The following is a 15,131-nucleotide window of genomic DNA, read 5'->3' on the forward strand; positions in this document are numbered from 1 at the left end:
CCCTGTCCATCTGTGATACCACTTCCAAGGAATAGTGTAACTGCACCCCTTGGACTCTCTCTGTTCGACAACACTGCCCAGGGCTCTACCATTAACTGCGATCATTCTCCCTGGTTTGTCTTAACAAGATCAAACACCTGATTTTAAACTCTACCTTTCATTGCTTGGTCTACTGGCCCAGTTCGTCAAGATCCCCTTTGGTAACTGTATTTGTCGCCCTCTATAAAATTAATTGGATCATCTACAAACTTAGGAACAATGACTCTTATATTCTCAACCAAATTGTTTATTTAGATGACGCACATTAGTGGACCAAGCCCTGATCATTAAAGCACCCCGCTGGTCACAGGCCTCCAGTCCGAACTACAACTCTCTCCCATCACCCCTGTCTCCTACTGTCAAGCCAATTTTGTGTACAGACGGCTAGCCCTCCCTGATCCCATGTGATCGAACCTTACAAACCAGTATATCATGCTAAATCCTGTCAAAGGCCCTTTTGACGTTAGTGTAGACAATGTATGGTCACCACTTTAACAACAATCAAGTTCGTGAAACCTGACTTTGTCTGCACAAAGCCGTGCTGACTATCTTTCATCAATCCTTGCCTTTTTAAATGCATGTGACTTCTTAAATAATGGAACAAAACTATATTCTTGTCATAGTCGTACAGCGTGGAAACTGACTCTTCAGTTGAAACAAACCACAATCTCAAAGTAAACTCGTCCCAGCTGCCTGTTGCTGGCCCATATCGCTCCAAACCTTTCCTATTCATGTACTTATCCAAATGTCTTTAAACGTTGAAACTGTATCTACATCCACCGCTTCCACGCACAAACCACCCTCTGTTTAACAATTTGCCTCTTATATCCTTTTGTTTTGAACATCTCTGTCCTCTAGCCTTAAAAATGTGTCCACTCTTCTTGAGACTCCCCCATTCTGGGAAAAGGCAACTGCCAATAACTCTATCTATATCCCTCACCTTTTTCATAAACTTCCATAAGGTCATCTCTCATTCTCCAGGTTCCAGTGAAAAAAAGACTCAGCCTATCCAGCCATTTTTCAGAACTCAAGCCTTCCATACCCAGCAACATCCTGGTAAATCTTTGCTGAACCCCCTGCAGCTTAATAATATCCTCCCTATAGCTGGGCGACCAGCACTGGATGGAGTATTGCAGAACAGGCCTCACCAGTGTCTGTACAATCTCAACATGACATCCCAAATCCTCCACTCGATGGACTGAGCAATAGTCGAACATACCAAGCACCGTCTATACCATCCTGTGATGCAAACTTCAAGCGTTATGTACTTGAACCCAGAGGTCCCTCTGCTCTAAAACACTAACCGAGGCCCGAACATTAATTGTATAAGCTCTACCCTTGTTTGTTTTACCAAATGCATTACCTCACATTTATTCAGATTGAATTCCAACTGCAGTTTTTCAGCTCATTCACCCATTTCATTAAGATCCCTTTGTAAAACCCTCCTTCACTGTCCATGATTCCAACCTGCAGCCTTCCAGCCAATCACACATGGTTGTCAATGGTACAAATACCTTTGCTCGGGGCTCCACAATTTCTTCCCTAGCATTCCATAATGTCCTGTGATACACTTAATCAGGTCCTGGGGCCTTCCATACATTTGTGTTTTAAAACCTCCAGAACCACCCCTTCTATAACATGCACTGTTTTCAAGTTGTAGAGAAGTACAGCATGGAAACAGACCCTTCAGTCCCCAACTCGTCTAGGCTGACCAGAAGACCTAAAAAAATCCATCCCAATTAATCAGCATTTGACCCATATACCGCTAAACTCTGACTATTCATATACCCATCCAGATACCTTTTAAATGTTGTCATAGTATCAGTCTCTGTTACTTTCTCCCTCCGCTTGTTCCATACCCACATCACTGTATGCATGAAAAAGCTATCCCTTCGGTCCCTTTTATACCTTTCTCCTCTAACCTCAAACCTATGCCCTCTCGTTTTCCGAACCCCTAGGAAAAGACCTTGATTTTTTACCCAATCCATGCCCCTCATGTTTATATAAACCTCTGTAGGGTCACCCCTTAGTCTTTGATGCTCCAGGGAAAATAACCCCAGCTTATGCAGCAACAACCCTGGCAACATCTTGTCAATCTTTTCTGAGCACTTTCAAGTTTCACAACATCATTCCTGTAGCGGGGATACTGGAATTACAGAGAACTCCAATTGTGGTCTAACGTATTACTCTTGTTCCCTGAGTTGCGCAGTCTTTTTCCACAGCAAGTTCTTGAGTGCAAAATGTGTTTAGTGTCTTAGCCATATTCTACAGTTCCACACATTGATAGCCTCATTGATCTTTAAGGGCCCCTATTTCGCCTCGAGTTACTCTTTTGCTCTTAATATATTTATACAATCACTTTTGGATTCTCCTTATCCTTCTCTGTCAAAGTTATTTCATGTCACCTTTCTGCATTCCTGATTTCCACCCAAAGTATACTCCTATAGCCCCTGTTATCCTCAGGGATTCCCTTGATCCACCTGGCTATACATGACATGTGGCCCCTTTTCCTTGACCAGACCCTCAGTAGACAGCCAGTGTTTCTGAATGCTGTCAGCATTGACCTGCACACAAACAGGAACATGCTGGCGCTGATCGATCAGTTTATCTCACTTTTAAAATATTCTCACTTGCCAGATTTCCCTTTCCCTGCAAATAGACTCCCCAATCACCTTTTGAAAGTTCCTGTCTGATGCGACCAAAATTGGGCTGGCCCCACTTTATAACTTGAACTTGTGGACCAGGCTGTCCTTTTCCATCGCTGTTTTCAAAACTAATAGGACTGTGGTCACTTTAGCAAAATGCGTTCCCACTAACACCTCAGTGCCTTTCCCTACCTTGATTCCCAAGGGGAGGTCAGGTTTTGCTCCTTTCTCCAGTTGGGCCATTTACATACTGTTTGGGAGTTTTCTGGAACGCAATTACGAAATTTCTCTGTTCCTAACATTGAATAGTGGCAATGCCAATCTAGATTTGGAAAGTTTAAAAACCCCTACCATAACAGTCTTATTATTATGATTGATATTTGAGATCTCCCAACAAATTTGTTCCTCAGTCTGCCATGGATTATTCAGGGTCAGTACACTCGTATCAAAGTGATGACCCATTCTTATTTCACAGTTCCTCCAACACAGTGGGTGATCCCACAGGAATGTCCCCTCTAAGTATTGCTATGATGTTTCATGCAATCAAAACCCACCACCATGCGTCCTTCCTCTCTCGCCACCCCTGCTGCTCTTGAACAAAGGACCCACATTAGATATCCTCCAGTCATTCGGCACTTTACCTGTGGCCAGCAAAGTATTAAATATATCCACCAGGGCCCCAGCAATCTCCTCCCTTACCTCCCATAGCAGCCAAGGTACATTTTATTGGGCACTGGGGATTTCTCTACCTTTTATGCCTGTGAAAACATTTAATATCACCCCTTTATCTATCTTAATATGTTCTAGAGCCTCACCATCCCAACTGAAATCCCCGGCTACAAAGTCTTTCTCCTGTGTGAATACAGATGGGAAGTATTCATTGAAGACCTCACCTACTTTTTCTGGCTCCATACACGGATTGTCCCTTTGGTTTCTAACAGGCTTCACTCTTTCCCCAGTAATCCTCTTACTCTAACTATACTAATAAAATACCTTGTGGCTTTTCCTTTATAGTATCTGACAAGGATATTTTATGGCCATTGTTTTCCCCTCATTTCTAAAGACCCCCTTGCAGTCCCTAAACTTTTGGATGGCTTCGCCTGGTTTTATTACACTGTATTTTCTTTATCAATCTCACGATATCGCTTGATCAGTATTCGCTGGACTTTCTGCCTTTACTATTCCCTCGTCAGGAACACACTGGCTCTGAATTCTCACTGTATCACTTTAACATACTCCCACTTTCCAAATATAGACCCAACTGTAGAAAGTCCTCCCAGTCCACGTTTGCCAGATCCTCTCTAATGAGCGTGATACTGATAGGAGACTCAGTTGTGAGGGGGGGCAGACAGGAGATTCTTTAGCTGCAGAAGACATCCCAGGATCGTGTGCTGCCTTCCGGGTACCAGGGTCAAGAATGTCTCTGTGCGGTTAATGAACATTCTGAAGGGGAGGGTTAGAAGCCATTGGTCATTATGCACATCGGTCCACATGACAGTGGTAGACAATGGGATGGGGTCCTGTGAAATGAGTATCAGGAGGTAGGTGAGAGGTTTAAAAGGATGACCTCAAGAGAAGTGATCTACAGATTATTCCTAGTGCCACCTGCCCCGTTGAGGACTGAAGTTGAAAGATAGGCCAGATAGATGTGTGGCTGAGGAGCTGGGGGAGGGAGTAATGTTTGGATCATTGAGATCTCTTCTGGGGTAGAAGTGACCTGTACAAGGGGGAACAAGTTTGACTTAAAATAGAGGGGCACCAAGATCACTGCGAGGGAGGTTTGTTAGTGTTACCTGGGGAACGTTTAAACTAGGTTGGCAGGGACTCTGAGTAAGAGTGTTACCATTGGCCAGTCAGGGGAAAAATATGCCAGCCACCGAGAACAAGTTTCCTATTCTGGATATCCTGGGGCACAGTCAATGGAGGGAAAAGACTACTGGTTTAATGTGCATTTATTTCAACACACGAGGCCTGACTGGTAAGGCAGACGATCTCAGAGCATGGATTGGCTTTGGGGACGAGGATATTATAGCCATAATAGAAACGTGGCTGAGAGAAGGGCAGGACTGGCAGCTCACTGTTCCAGGATACAGAACCTACAGGTCTGACAGAGTGAGTGAGATGGGAGAGTTGCACTTTTGATAAGGGAGGGCAGACCAACAGTGCTTCGAAGGGATACTTTTAAGGGATCATCAAATTAGGTCACATGGTTAGAAGTTAAAAACAAAAAGGGGATGGACTCTGTTGGGACAGTGTTCTAGATTCCCAAAGAGCCAGCGGATACTACAGGAGCAGATGTGTAGAGAGAGTGCAGGTACCTATAGAAATAATAATGTAGTATTGGTTGGAGATGTTAGCTTCCCCTGGATGGACTGGGCCGCTCACAGAGTAAAAGCTCTGTACGGAGTGCAATTTGTCAAATGTGTCCAAGAAATTTTCCCAAACCAAGATGTAACTCTACCAAGGCCTAACTCTCATCAGGCAGTGGCAGCACTGGACCTCCCCTCAGAAAACGAGGTCTGGAAAGTGACTGAAGTGTCAGTCAGAGAGCACTTCGGGTCCAGTGACCACAACTGTCTTCGTTTTAACATAGTTATGGAAGAGGATCATGGCCACAGACGAAACAGGGCTAGGTTTGGGGCCATTAGGCAGGATTGGGTGAATTAAAAATCACAGAACACCAGGTTATAGTCCAATAGGTTTATTTCAATGCACCAGCTTTCAAAGCACAGGTGATAATCCTAAAAGGTGAAAGGCAGAAACTAAATGTGTTTGATATTACATTCCATGACACTGCTATCCTGTTGCTATAAATTCTGTGCCATAGGACTGTGCTCCACAACCACCTGATGAAGCAGAGCTCTGAAACCTAGTGCCTCCAAATAAACCTGCTGCACTGTAAGCTGGTGTTGTGTGATTTTTAACATTGTCCACCCCAGTCCAACACCGGCTCCTCCACACTATGATTACCATCGATAAGGTGAGTCTGTTTGAAGGAAAAGGAATGACTGGCAAACGGGAGGGTTTTAAAAGTGTGATCGCAAGAATCCAGGGCCAGTATATCCCTGTTAGGGTGAAGGGAAAAGCTGGCAGGGTTAGGGATCCCTGTCTGCTGAGTGTTATTGAGGCTCTGTTCAGGAAAAAGAAAACAGCATACATTGGGTTTAATCTGTCCATATCTTCTTCCAGTCCGAAAGACATGATCAATCTGTGGAGACCCTTCAATCCTCTCAGGTCCCTGCTGCAGTCAGGGTCTGTCGAACTCCCTCCAATGCCTGTTACTCTCCTTATCCAGTTCCGAAAAGACCCACTATCTGTGTAACATCCTCTCATGGCTATCTCCCACCCTGTCAATGCAAGCTCCTCCAGTGTCTCCATCCATCTACTCATCTCCATAACCTTCTCCAGCTCTTACAGCTCTATCTGTGTAAAAGCCACCCTCCCCTACAAACCTTCCCACTTTGACTAAACTGCGGGAGGTTTAAACTTTCCTATCTGTGAAACTGTCTTCAACCATCCCATCCTACCAACATCCTTGTGCCTGTAAACTGCTTCATCCCTCCCAACCTCCCCATCACAATGAACTCCTGCAGGCCCTATAGCTCTGTAACCTCTTGTGGTTCTATTGTCCTCCCTCCCTGTGAAACTACCTCCAGTCCTCACACCCCTCCCAGTCTGGGTCATCTGCTCCAGATCAGATCATAACTGTGTCTGTTACCCTCGACAATCCTAGCAACCTTTCCTATTTGTGTCTCTTCATTCAGATCCCATCCTCTCCAGCGTTCTGAAACCTCTTTGTGCCATTGTGACCCTCCCTATTTAGAACTTAGAACAGTACAGCACAGCCCAGGCCCTTCGGCCTCAATGTTGTGATGACCTTTTATCCTACAGACCGTACATTTTACTATCATCCGTTTGCCTATCTAAGAATTGCTTAAATGTCCCTAGTGTATTGGACTCTGCTACCACTGTTGGCAGTGCTTTCCACGCACCCGCTACACGATGTGTAAAGAGCCCACCCCTAACATCTCCTATAAACCTTCCTCCAATCACCTCCAACTTATGCCACCTCATCATTTCCATTTTTGCAATGGGAAAGGTATGTGGTTATCCTCTCTATCTAAGCCTCAAATCATCTCATTCACGTCTATGAAATCACCTCTCATCCTTTTTCATTCCAATGAGAAAAGCCCTAACTCCCTCAAATATTCTTCGTAAGCTCTCCCCTCCTATCCAGCAGCATCCTGATAAATCTCCTCTGCACCCTCTCGAAAGCTTCCACTTTTTTCTGATAATGAGGCAACCAGAATTGAATGCAATAAACCAAGTGTTGTCTAACCAGGGCTCGATAAAGCTGCAGTATAACCTCATAGCTCTTAAATTCAATCCCCCTGCTAATGAAAGCCAACACATGACATGCCTTCTGAACAAGGCTATCAGCTTGAGTACCAGCTTTGAGGGATCAATGGACGTGGACCCCAAGATTCTTCTGTTCCTCCACACTGTCACGAATCCTTCATTTCTCCCTGTAAAGGCTTTCTGCGGAATCGTTCAATCTTAAGCCCTCCCTATCTTGGTAACCTGTTCCAATCCCTCCTACACGCGTAAACTGGGAAACCTCTTCAAGTCCCGACAATCCTCCTTACTCTGTAATCTCCTTTATTAGAATCTTCCCTCAAAATTACTGAAACCTATTTGCCACAGCAATACTGCTGATATCTGCATCACTCTCCAGAATGGCTGTGCACAGCTTCAGGTTCCCAGGTTGGGAGATGTGAGTTCAGATGTGAATCTATTTGCCCATTCTGTCTGTATGCCTGACACTGACCTGGTGCTGCTGTTGTAGAAAGCACTCTCCGTGCATGTGGTAACCTCCAGATCTATGTTCTTGTCCAGAGTTCACCTCATCGATGCCTTCCTTTAGAAAGTTCTTTATTTTGTCATTATTGTCAAGTGGCAGTTTCGTGAGATGCAGGAATTGGGGAGTGGCCATTTTGAGAGAATGAAACGTTTATCATTGGGAATTGGGAAACCTTTAAAAATGAAAACAGCAGTCCAGAGAGAGTGTACAGTATTCCTGTTAGGGTGAAAGGAAAAACTGATAGGGGTACGGAATACTGGATATGGAGAGAAATTGAGGTTTTAGTGAAGAAAAAGATGTAAACATATCTCAGGACAGAGTGTGAATCCTGAGAAGAGTAGAAAGGCAGTAGGAGTGTACTAAAGCGGGAACTCAGGAGGGTGAAAATGAGGCACGAGATAGCTTGGATAATTATTGTTAAGGAGAATCCCAAGGGTTTTTATAAAAACATAAAGGACAAAATGATAACTAGGGAGAGAATAGGATCCCATGAAGATCAGCAAGGCAGCCTGAACGTGGAGCTGCAGGAGATGGGGGAGATACTAAACAAGTATTTTACATCAGTGTTTACTACGGGGAGGACATGGAAGATGTAAAATGTAGGGACATAGATGGTGTCAACTTTCAAAATGTCCATATTATAAAGGAGGAGGTGCTGGATGTCTTGAAATGCATAAAGGTGGATAAATCCCCAGGACCTTATCAGGTCATAGAATCATAGAGATGTACAGCCTGGAAAAACATCTTTCGGTCCAACCCGTCTATGCCAACCAGATATCCCTACCGAATCTAGTCCCACCTGCCAGCACCCGGCCCATAACACTCCAAACCGTTCCTATTCATATACCCATCCAAATGCCTCTTAAATGTTGCAAATGTACCAGCCTCCACAACTTCCTCTGGCAGCTTATTCCATGCCCGTACAACCCTCTGTGTGAAAAAGTTGGCCCTTAGGTCTCTTTTATATCTTTCCCCTCTCACCCAAAACCCATACCCTCTAGTTCTGGACGCCCCGACCCTTGGGAAAAACCTTTGTCTATTTATCCTGTCCATGTCCCTCATAATTTTGTAAAACTCTATAAGTTCAGCCTCCGCTCCAGGGAAACCAGCCCCAGTCTTTTCAGCCTCTCCCTGTTGCTCAAATCCTCCATCGCTGGCAACATGCTTGTAAATCTTTCACATCATCTTTCCGATAGGAAGAGAGACCAGAATTGCATGCAATATTCCAACAGTGGCCTAACCAATGTCCTGTACAGCCGCAACATGACCTCCCAACACCTGTACTCAGTACTCTGACCATTATAGGAATGCATTCCAAATGCCTTCTTCGCTATCCTATCTACCTGCGACTCTACTTTCGAAGAGCTATGAACCTGCACTCCAAGGTCTCTTGATTCAGGAATACTTCGTAGGACCTTGCCAGGACCTGATCAGGTGTACCCTAGAACTCTGTGGGAAGCTAGGGAAGTGATTGCTGTGCCCCGTGCTGAAATATTTTAATCATCGATAGTCACAGGTGAGGTACCAGAAGACGGAGGTTGGCTAACGTGGTGCCACTATTTAAGCCTGAAGTCAGTGGTGGGCATGTTGATGGAGGGTATCATGAGGGACAGTATTTGCATGTATTTGGAAAGGAAGTTTCTAATTAGGGATAGTCAGCATTGCTTTGTGCGTGGGAAATCATGTCTCCAGAAATTGTTTGAGGTTTTTGAAGAAATAACAAAAAGGATTGACAAGGGCAGTGCGGTCAGTGTGAGCAATATGGACTTCAATAAGGTGTTCGAAAAGTTTCCACATGGGAGGTTGGTGAGCAAGGTTAGATCTCATGAAATACAGGAATAACCAGCCATTTGGATACAGAACTGGCTCAAAGCTAGAAGACAGAGGGTGGTGGTGGAGGGTTGTTTTTCAGACTGGAAGCCTGTGACCAGTGGAGTGCCACAAGGATCGGTGGTGGATTCACTACTTTTTGTTATTTATATAAATGATTTGGATGTGAACATAGAAGGCGTTTTTAGTAAGTTTGCAGATGACACCAAAATTGCAGGTGTTGTGGATAGTGAAGAATGTTACCTCCGGTTACAACGGGATCATGATCAGATGGGCCAATGGGCTTAGCTGTGGCAGATGGAGTTTAATTTAGATAAATGTGAAGTACTGCGTTTTGGGAAAGCAAATCGCAGCAGGGCTTACACACTTAATGGTATATTTCTAGGGAGTGTTGCTCAACAAAGAAACTTTGGAATGCAGGTTCATAGCTCCTTGAAAGTGGAGTTGCAGGTAGATAGGATAGTGAAGGAGGTGTTTGGTATGGTTGCATTTACTGATCAGAGCATTAAGTAGAGGAGTTGGGAGGTCATGTTCTGGCTGTTCAAGACATTGGATAAACCACTTTTGGAATATTGCATGCAATTCTTGTCTCCTCCCTATCGGACGGATGTTGTGTGAGTAGAAAGCGTTCAGAAAAGATTTACAGGGATGTTGCCAGGATTGGAAGATTTGAGTTACAGGGAGAGGTTGAATGGGCTGGGGCTATTTGAGGCTGAGGGGAGACCATATAGAGGTTTACGAGAGGTATGGATAGTTTTAACAGAAAAGGTATTTTCCCCGAGGTAGTGGAGCCCAGAACTGGACAGCCTAGGTTCAGGATGAGTGGGGAAATATATAAAAGGAACCTAAGGGACAACCTTTACAGGCAGAGGGTGATGTGTGTATGGAATGAACTGCTCGAGGAAGTGGTAGAGGCTGGTACAATTCTTGCATTTAAAAGGCATCTGGATGGGTACATGAACAGGAAGGATTGAGAGGGATTTGGGCCAAGTGCTGGCAAATAAGACGAGATGATGTTAGGATATGTGGGTGGCGTAGCTGAGTTGGACTGAAGGCCCTGTTTCTGTACTGTACATCTCTCTGACTGTAAATGTTTTCCACTGTCCATTTCCAGCCATACATTTCACTGCTTCCCCTGTTTACCTTGGTCAGTTCTCCTCTCAAACACATATAAATGACTTTGGTTGTGATTGTAGGGTGTGCTTTATGGTCACTTTAAAAATCCATCATCTCGCTGAATTCTACTACACTACAATTTCCCAGAGGATATCTCAGTGTGACATTACTCCTTCACTCAGCGTCATCACCCAACGGTCGATCTGAGATAGTCACATCCCTGGCCATTTACACAACGTGTTATTGAAAGAAATACTGACAAAAACATTCCAAGATGAGTTTGGAGAATATCACTTTTGACAAAGACTGAAGTCTCCCAAACTTATCGCAGTGCCTTTGCATTATACAGGAATTAATTTGAATGTGTAACAGGGTTGAGCAATGAAATGTTGTCAGGCAGCCTGAGAAACATTCTCCTGCTTATGGTTTTGACACGTGTTACCCAGAATCTGTATTCAGGCTGATTCAGCTGCATCATCTGAGGCCAAATGCATTCTCTCTCATGCCTTTGTTACCCATTACTGTCAGGGTTACCCATCCTGTATTCCCTGAGACCCTTCAAGGATGTGTTGAATTGAATATTTATGTCCCACCTTTTGTTTCTCCTGTAACCACATCTTTCTGGTGATTAAATATAATTTATCTCTGTGTCACAAGTCTATAACTTTATTGCAGAGACTTTGTTCATTCCAAAGAAAGAACATTGCAATTGACTTTTTCCCAGAACTTCTTGTCACAGCCTAATTCAGTGATGTACAGTTTTAGTTAAACTCTGTCCCTTCCTGTTCCTTTCTGCTTGTTTTCAGCCACATTCCATGGTGTTCCGATGCTTCATCTTTTCTTTTTGGATTTGGAAAGCTCCTTCCACCTGAACCCAGTCCCTGCCTCCTCTCTGTCAGTTTAAAGCCCTGTCCATATACCTACCGACATGACTGGCCAGGACACTGCTCCCAGCAGAGTTGTTTTTAATTCACTCGTGGGATGTTGCCCTCTCTGGCTGGCCAGCGTGTCTTTCCCACCCCGAGCTGCCCTTGAGCTGAGTGGCTTGCTGGATCATTTCAGGGGGCAGTTCAGAGTCAACCTCCTTGCTCTGCGTCTGGAGTCACATGTAGGCCAGACCTGCTGTCGATAACAAACTTCCTTCCTTAAAGGATATTAAGTAGTTAGATGGTTATAGCTGACACCGGCATTAAATTCTGGATGAACAGTCTAGTGAGAATAACATGAGGCCATCACCTCTCCCACACGTACCTCAATCGTCACTGAGTACTGATCCTACTGCATCATGAATCAAAAACCTTTCAACATCACCATTGCTTGATCCTGAAATCATTCCTGCACTCTAGTGATATCACTCAGTATCTCCCCATTTGGTATCCCTCACTGAGTGAGTCTAATTGCTGCCTCTGTCAATGTCTCTCACTCTTGCAGCTACTCCAGATCCTGACTCAACAGAACTCTCCACTCCAGAGAGACGCAGCAGCACAGGCCAGGGTGGAGTCTCAGATTTTCCAGATTTCTGTGGCTCTCAGTACTATTCTCCCTGTGTAACCCTCACTGCATCAGTCTAATTTCCCAATCTGTCTAATTCTCTCTCTCCTGTAGGTACTCAGGAAGCCCCTGACCCAATAGACTTCCCAACTGCTGGGTGTCTCATCCACCACCACATTGAAGATGGTAGGTCAACCAGAGAGACAAAGGGCAGGGAGATCTGGAGTCCTCAATAAATCCTGCAGCGAGGTAAGATCATTCACAGGGAACAGAGCAGAGAGCATTTAAATAGCTCGAAACATCGACCCTCAAGACATGACGTAGATGCAGTGCTGAAGGGTGAACACAGAGCATGAAGCTCCCAGGCTCAATCCCCACCCTTTGTGAGAGGATTACTTTCAGCTCTGCTGCACTGAGCCTGTCTGAGACAGCATTGGGAGTGTCACAGTTATCAATCCAGGCCTATGCTGTCTTAGTGATCATCAGGACAATGGAAGGGAAAGCAGGCCAAACACGAGAAGGTGCTATTGAAGACTGGGATCTTTATGTTCTCTATTTACACTCCAACATTCTCGATTATCACATCATAGAGTCATACAGCAAGGAAACAGACCCTTCAGTCCAACTCATCTGAGCCGGTGCCTTGAATGCTTTTAATTCTGAGAACAGTTTCTATCTCTGTAACCTCACCCCCTCCCTACGATCCCTCTGCAAATTTAAAACCTACTTCACTGCTGACTATCTCCCTGTCACTGTAAAATGCTCCAGACTGGATGACATGCCAAATCTCAGGAATCTCCTCCTCCCATCATTACAATAAACTCTCTTTCTGTCATCATGCACAATACTTCCAGCCCACCCTGTCTCTGTAACATCCTCCAGCATCGACCCTTTGTGTACCCTCCTCCAGACCCTACAGCACATGATATCACTGTAACCTTTAATCCCTATAACAGTCCTGCCTCACATCCTACACCACAACACGGCCTCTAATTCATCCACCATCCTTACAGACCTTTCTGTCTGTATAAACTCCTCCATTCCTTCCGCCTTTCCTGCCTGTGTAACCTGCTCCCATCCCGGCAGCCCTCCCTGTGTACAGTGTCCTGAAGCCACAATAACCCTCCCAATGTCTGCAATCTCCTCTATCGCTGTGACCTTCTCTCGTCACGACACTGCTCCATAACTCTACCCCTGTCGTCACTACCAGCCTTCCTATCTCTGTAACCACGAGGTCACTAAAACCTTCCATGGACATGAAACATCCTCTTTGTTGCTGTATCCAAGCCCAGTCCCTACAGCTCTCACTTTCTGTAACCTCCTTCTTTCTGAAGAACCATCCAGTGTCTACACCCCTCTGTATTACTGACTTCATCCAATCGCGAAAACAATCACCACAATCCTCACTATCGCAGTAAATTCTTCCAGTTCCTCCCTATCTCTGTACACCATCCTTTCCTTACTACTCATTCCGAATGAAGGGCTCCGGCCCAAAGCGTCTATGTTGCTGATCCTCCAATGCTGGAAAAGCATAGTGGATCAGGCAGCAACACACTCTTGATTCTGATCTCCAGCATCTGCAGCGCTGACCTTCTCCTGGTGGGGCAGAATGGCCTACAACTGCGCCTCTTTCCTATGTTTCCGTGTAGCACTCCCTGGCTCTGTATCTCTGTCAGTCCCCACTATCCCCACTATCTGTGTAAACTACACAATCATCAATCACTGGAATTTTCTCAGACCATGGAATACTCCCCATCTATCCAATCTCTTCCAGCCTCTCCAATCCTCCCAATCTGATTCCTCCTGCAGCCCGATAACCCCCCCCCCCCCCCCATCTTTGTAGTTTCCTTTATCCGCTGGAACACTCCCTATCTCTGGAATATCATATCCTATAGCATCCCTCCATTTGTGTGTTTCTCCAATCACTATGGCGGCGCCTACCTCTGCGACGTTATCCCACACACTGAATCCACTTCCAACACTGAAACCTTCACTGTTTCTGTTACCTCCTCATGCAACCACAGACCTCCCTGTCGGTATGAACTTCTGGCGTTCATCAGTCCTCCATGTCTCTGCAATCTGCACCAGCCTCCAGAGCCCTCCTTACATCTGTCATCTGCTCCAGCCGCTATATCACTCCCCATCTGTCAGGCCAACTCTGTAACTGCTCCTGCAGTTCTATCACTCCCCATCTGTCAAGCCTACTCTGTATCTTCTCCAGTAGCTATGTCACTCCTCATCTGTCAAGTCTACTATGTAACTGCTCTGGCCGATATATCACTAGCCATGTGTCAGGCTCACTCTGTAACTGCTCCAGCAGCTCTATCACTCCCCATCTGCCAAGTCTACTCTGTAACTACTTCAGTAACGATATCATTCCCCGTCTCCCCAACTTTGTAACTGCACCAGTGATATTACTCCCCATCTAGCAAGCCTCCTCTGTAACTACTCCAGCAGCTATATCACTCTCCATCTGTCAGACCTACTCTGTAACTACTCCAGCAGCTATATCACTCCCCATCTGTCAGACCTACTCTGTAACTACTCCAGCAGCTATATCACTCTCCATCTGTCAGACCTACTCTGTAACTACTCCAGCAGCTATATCACTCCCCATCTGTCAGACCTTCTCTGTAACTACTCCAGCAGCTATATCACTCTCCATCTGTCAGGCGTACTCCAGTCTTCACAGACTGTGGAGAACATTATCTCAATAACCTGCTCCAGGCCCTGAAAGTCTCTCTGTACTCAGGGTACTTCTCCAGCCACAGCAACAATCCACATCTCTGTTTGCTCCTCCTCTCCCTCCAGCACCTCAAACAATCTCTCTTTGTATGACTTGGCAACTCTCCCTTTGCGTTCCGTATTTCTGTCCCAAAAATCTCCCTGTATCTGTAACTCTCCCTCTTCCCCTCTCCCTCTCCCTCTCCCTCTCCCTCTCCCCCTCCCCCTCCCTCTCCCTCTCCCCCCTCTCTCTATCCCTCCCTACCGCAGGAACCTCCTCCAGTTTGAGCAATGCTCTCTACCTGTGTAAGTGTCTCCAGGCCTTATTGCTGTTCCTGTGTCTGTAAGCTCTGCCACACTCTCCAGCCTTCCCATTGATGAAACCTGAGGCAGCACGGTGGCTCAGTGGTTAGCACTGCTGCCTC

This window comes from Chiloscyllium punctatum, chromosome 16 (assembly GCF_047496795.1).
Source record: "Chiloscyllium punctatum isolate Juve2018m chromosome 16, sChiPun1.3, whole genome shotgun sequence".
NCBI classification, from domain to species: domain Eukaryota; kingdom Metazoa; phylum Chordata; class Chondrichthyes; order Orectolobiformes; family Hemiscylliidae; genus Chiloscyllium; species Chiloscyllium punctatum.